A 6069-nucleotide genomic window follows, 5' to 3' on the forward strand; every position below is an offset into this window, starting at 1 on the left:
ATCCCACATTCACGAGGTCAGACACAGAGTGAATCTCCCTCCACGCCGTCCCATCACACACTCCTGTGGTCAGACATAGAGTGAATCTCCCTCCACACCGTCCCATCACACACTCCTGGGGTCAGACACAGAGTGAATCTCCCACCGCACCGTCCCATCACACACTCCTGGGGTCAGACACAGATTGAATCTCCCTCCATGCCGTCCCATCCTACATTCACGAGGTCAGACACAAAGTGAATGCCCCTTAACACCGTCCCATCACACACTCTCGGGATCAGACACAAAGTGAAGCTTGCTCCGCACCATCCCATCAAACACTCACGGATTCCTGTCGTAATCAACAGAGAGAAGCTACGTAAATTGTTTTCAATTCTTGGCATTAATAAAATAAATTTAATTTCGCAGAGCTTCGTATCCCACAAACTTTTGTACCTAACCCGTGCATACTGGATTGGAAAATGCGAAGACGGGTGAGATTTGTACTGATATGTGGGGTGAGAGTTGAGCATTGACATAGTCCTGACGGGAGGAAATGGGATTAGTTTCCGATTAGACTGTTCGAGGTTGTCGGGAGAGTATGGTTAAATGGGAACACTTTGGGGCCGACACGTGTCCGTCAGCAAAGGACCGGGCAGTGTATATTACGGAAACTGCCAGGGGACATTGGGGAGAGTTCAGTGCACCGTGATTATTATTGGTACTGACGCATGTGGGTGAGGACAGCGCGGTGTAGTGGGATTATTTTGGCGATAGTCGCCGGTCTATGAGGAGAGGGAGCAACAGTGGGATTAGTTTGGTGAATGACAAAGATCTGAGGGCGAGAGTGGGACAACTGGATGAGTTTGGAGACGATACAGGGCGATGGGCACACAGTGGGTTAATGGGATTAGTTTGCGAACTGAGAAAAGGATGTGGGAGAGAGGGTGCCATTGGTATACGTCAGGGGTCGGTGCAGAAGCTATTGGAAGAGCGCGGTGCAGTGGGATGTATTGGGAGAGAGACACGAAGCGCCGGCTAGAGTGTGGGGCAAACGGATTAATCTGGGACCGGCTGCGGGAAGAGTGTGGAACAGTGGGATTCATTTCGGGACAGCCACAGCTCTGTGGTGAGACGGTGGAACAGTGGGGTTTGTTCGGGACTGAAGCAGATCAGAGGGGAGAGGGTGGATCATTGGGATTCATTTCGGAACAGACATAGGTCTGTGGGGAGACGGTGGAACAGTGGGGTTTGTTCAGTGACTGAGACAGATCAGAGTAGAGAGGGTGGGCCTGTTCGATTCGTATGGGGACTGACAGAGGACTGTGGTGAGAATGCGGTTCGGTGGGATTAGTTTGGGAGACACAGGGCTGTGGGGAGACATTGGGACCGTGGTTTCTGTCTGGGTCCTAACACGGCACCGTGGGGAGAGAGTGGTGGAGTGGGATGAGTTTGGGGACTGACACAGGCTGTTAGAAGAGAGCGATTTCATAAGATTAACTTGGGGACGGTCTCGGCTCGGGTTCTCTGCTGGAGCTGTTTTGTCTCTGTTGAAATTGTTTAACCTTCTTCGATAGGACTGTGGGCCTGGCCCTCCTGTACAATCAGTCCCCGGGGCAGTCCGTCTGCAGAGACTGCGAGTCCTGCGTGAGAGATAGTCCTTGTGATAGTGATCAGCGTTTCATCTGCGAGAGGCCGGCACCTTTGTTCGCGGATATTCCTGAAGAAATCCATGGTCTCTGTCAACAGCCAGTGGAGGCGACATGATTCAGGTGACTACCCCATTTCTCCTCCTTCTCTCTCACTGCTAAATCCTTTGAAATTACCTTCCCACCAACTCTGCCCATTCCTCCTACTCCATCTAATCCTCTTGACGGCATCATATTCCACCCCTCCCGGACTCCAACAAACCCCTCTTGCCGTCATTCCCCTTCTTTCTCGCCATTCCCCCGGGACCGCACTTCCCCGCTCCCCCTCCCTTGCTCTCTACCCCTCCCCTTATTTCCTCGAACTATCTGCGCCCGGACTTTCTCTGCGCCTGCCCACCTCTCTCCACTTCTCTCCCCCAGGCATTCTCTCTCCCCTCCCCGTGCTGTCTGAACCCACCGTATCCTTGATCTCTCTCTTTCTCCTTTCCACTCACTCTCACCTCAATCCTGTGGCGTCTGGTTCTCGATAACCCAACCCTGGGTGAATGTTTGTGCGCATTCCCTCTGTCTGTGCCCCTCTTGGGTCTCTGTAAGGTTATACCTACGCACCACGGAATGAAGTCCCAACCTTTCCTCCCTCCCACCATAACTCAGTCCTCCGAGTTCCGACAATATCACGGTAGGACTCCCTGTACAATATATCCAGTTCACTGACATTTTTCCTAAAGCTGGGTGGCCTCACCGACGCCTGTAGTCGGGGTGACTGGTGAAGAACAGCGTGGCAAGTGTCCTGTCCACCCTATCGGATGTTTTCCACCGGAATCGTTATTTCAATTATTATCTGAAGCTAATAACCCCTGGAATTTGTTCTTCTGAAGCATCAGTACGGAGCAAAGATGTACAATTAATGTAAACTGCAAATGTTAATAAACACCGCAGTTCTTGCTAATGCGTTGAAAGATGTGAGGGCGCAGGGGAAGAAGTTGTTCCTGAATCGCGGTGAGTGGGTGTTCTGTCTCCCGGAGCTGTCAAATACTTCTCCTATAATACCACGTCCAATCCCGTTATTATTCCCGTGAACCCTCTCCAATGTCTCACATCTCCTGTGAGATAAGAGATCGAAACCTGCTCACAAAACTCCAAATGTGACCTCAACAGTGACGTATTAAATCTGAGAATGACGTCAATGCTTTTACGTCCCAGTCCTCTCGAAATGAATGTAGTCATCGCATTTGCTTCCTCACCGCCGGCTCAAGCTGCAGGTTAAACTTCTGGGAAAGCTGCACGAAGTCTCCCAAATCCCTCTGCACCGCAGATTGTTTTTAACCCTTACACACTGTGCCGGTCATGTTTGACCCGTTCTGACATTTGACAACAGTAAAAACATCCTGAAGGTTTATACTTCTGTACAGGTGCTACAGATGTTTGTACATTGAGGCTGGTCCGGGTCGAATTTGACCCGTATCTATTGAAATGGATTTTGGATCTCTGAAAATTTAATTATTCATCACCCATTTATTAACGTCAGATAGGCTATTTATACATACTAAATAGATCTGCTGTTCAAACTTTGTATAGAGACTTGTTATGAGGGGATTCTTGGGCCGGCTCAAAATTGACCCGGACCATTGTGTGAAGGTATAGAATATGAACAGGTTGCCTGGGTTAAAAAAATATCCCTCACTTCAGAAAATATTCTACGATTTTGTTATTTTTTTTTCATTTGCATGACCATACGATTCCCGGCACTGTATTCAATTTGCCACGTCTATTCCCATTCTCCTAATCTGTCTGAGCGCTTCTGCAGCCCCCCCCCCCCCCGCTTCCTCAACACAACCTGTACCTTGGTAACGTTGCTACCGACTGTGGTTTCCGGATGAGGGAGTCTGTCATCCGGTTGCAGAGGGACGGACCCCAGCCCGGGATTTGGAGTCGCGGATTAAAACTTGGAACACGTGCGCGCTGATAATCCACATCCTGTCACGCGCACTCACAGTATCCGGGACAGAATTCCAGACGACTGGGATGGGGGAGTGCTGGGGATTGCTGAGAGTGGAGAGTGGAGGACGGAGGGGGTTTAGATCACGTATTGTCTTGGGTAATGTGTGATGCGGCTGTGCTGATTTTGAGCTGGGGAGTTGCAGTTGAACTATACAATATCTGAACGGTGAATGTGTGAAGGGATGGGGAACAGGGAATTCACTCTGTGTCTGTACAGTCAGAATGTGATGGGACAGAGTCGAGGGAGCATCACGTGTTTGATGCCGGGGATCCGCCATGGGACGGCGTGGTGGGATCTGCACTCTGTGTCTGCACAGGTAAGTGTGTGACGGGACGGTATGGAGGGATCTTCACACTATGTCTGATCCCGAGAGTGTGGTTTAGTACGGCGTGGAGGGAGACGCACTCTGTGTCTGACCCCAGCAGTGTGTGATGGGACACAGCAGTGTGTGAGGGAGATTCAGTCTCTCTCTGATTCCGGAAATACGTTATGCGACTGTGAGTGGGAGCTTCACTCCTTTTCCATTAATTTGGTACAGCGGAGAGGGAATTCCACTCCTTGTCTGACTCCTAACTTGTGTGATGTAATGTTGGTGAGGGAGCTTCACTCAGCGTCTGACTCCGGGTGTGTATGCTGGGATGGTAGGGAGGAGTCACGCTCAGGGTCTGACTGACGATGTCAGAGACTCATATATACATATTTCCCCTTGGCACAGCCTCCAATCAGAGTTCGGGAGCGGGAATTGTGTGCATTATAAACCAGAGCCTCGCGTTTGTTTGAACAACAACCGATCCGCAAGGCGGCTTCAACAGCAAGTGAAAATAAAGATAGAAACATTGGAACATCGAAGAACTACAACACAATGCAGGCCCTACGGCCCACAATGTTGTGCCGAACACATCCCTACCTTAGAAATTATTAGGCTTGCCTATCGCCCTCTATTTTTCAAAGCTCCATGTACCTATCTAAAAGTCTCTTAAAAGACCTATTGTATTCGTCTCCACCACCGTTGCCGGCAGCCCATTCTACACACTCACCACTCTCAGACTAAAAGCCTGACCACTGACATTTCATCTGTACCTACTTCCCAGCACCTTAACCTGTGTCCTCTTGTGGCAACCATTTCAGCCCTGGGAAAAAGCCTCTGACTACCCACACGATCAATGCCGCTCATAATCTTGTCGTTATACGATGACTCTCTGTCAGGTCATATTGGGAGGAAAATAGACCAGATGTTCATTTCGCAGGAAACTGAATGACTGTCCAGATATTCAAAGGGGTTAAACATCCAGGCCCAGTACAACGGCCCCCTGTGGCCCAGCGGCTCAATAACAGGTACACCAGTTTGTCTGCCTCTGGTCGGGAGAGACAGGTTAAAATGGCCAAATGGAGATATATCTCACAGGTCAGGACGACACATGAACATCCATGAATACAGCCAACGGTGACAGTGTTACTCCAGAAACAAGGTTCAAAACACATTGTCAACATTCAAACACGGCAGAAGGCACAAAAACTATGTATAAAATAGAAAAAAAAATACCCATGCAGTTTGAGGCCTTGGGTCAACTGAATACCACTGATATCTGCAGTCGACCACAACAGAGCCTGTCTTCTGCCGAACGAACACTGGGGGGCAGCACAGACTCCTGCCTGGAGGCCACACCAAACCGGCCTGCCGTGCGCAGCTCCTTCACTTCCTCTGCCGGCGAGCAACTCTCTCAGTTTACACATCAACTTGAGTTGAAATAATATCTCAGCGGGATTTTCTGGCATAAAAGAGGGATTAAAACAACAAATAGTCCTGCGGATTCAGAAGAACAAATCTGTAGAGAAACGTAAGGTTGTAATATTGGGTGATTTTAACAGGTATTAACTGTGAGCCCCATACCGTGAAAGGATCACTGGGGTTGTTTCTCAAATGTCTTTAAGGAAGTTTCCTTAATCAGTAGGTAGACCCAACGAGAGAGCGCAATGCGGTATCTCCTTGTACGGAATGGGACAAATCAGGGGACAGAAGTTTGTGCAGGCGAACACTTTGCATCTAGTGATGATAATGCCATTGGTTTTAAGTTAATTATGGAAAAGGATTTTTATGACCTCGGATTTAGTTTCTAATTTGAATAAAGACCAACTTTTTTGACGTCAGGAATGAATGATCTGGCAAGTGCAGTTTCGGCCAAGTTGATTTCTGGCAAAGATGCACCTGCTGTGTCATGATGATAATGGGAGGTTTTGAAGGAGAGAGGGGCTTCAATGAAGAGGATCAGGGACCACACACTGTGAATGGGGAACAGTGCCGCATAACCAAGGGGCATAGTGTTAAGAGTTGGGACTGGGTTTGACGTTTCGGAGATTCCTGATTAATTTTTGGACGCTCCGTTAAAGGAAGTGTGAGTGTCTTTGGGGGGGATACAGTGGGGATTCACTAGGATGCTG

At 49.1% G+C, this 6069-nt stretch overlaps 1 long non-coding RNA gene across 1 annotated transcript; it reads left to right on the plus strand.

Annotated features, from left to right (window-relative positions):
- The first annotated feature begins 421 nt into the window (after positions 1-421).
- LOC132387431 (uncharacterized) lies at positions 422-2484 on the plus strand. Its single transcript, XR_009509893.1, has 3 exons — positions 422-473; positions 1557-1751; positions 2357-2484. It is a non-coding gene; the product is annotated as an uncharacterized LOC132387431 (long non-coding RNA).
- The last annotated feature ends 3585 nt before the right edge of the window (positions 2485-6069 follow it).

Source organism: Hypanus sabinus, unplaced genomic scaffold (genome assembly GCF_030144855.1).
Source record: "Hypanus sabinus isolate sHypSab1 unplaced genomic scaffold, sHypSab1.hap1 scaffold_185, whole genome shotgun sequence".
Lineage (NCBI taxonomy): Eukaryota > Metazoa > Chordata > Chondrichthyes > Myliobatiformes > Dasyatidae > Hypanus > Hypanus sabinus.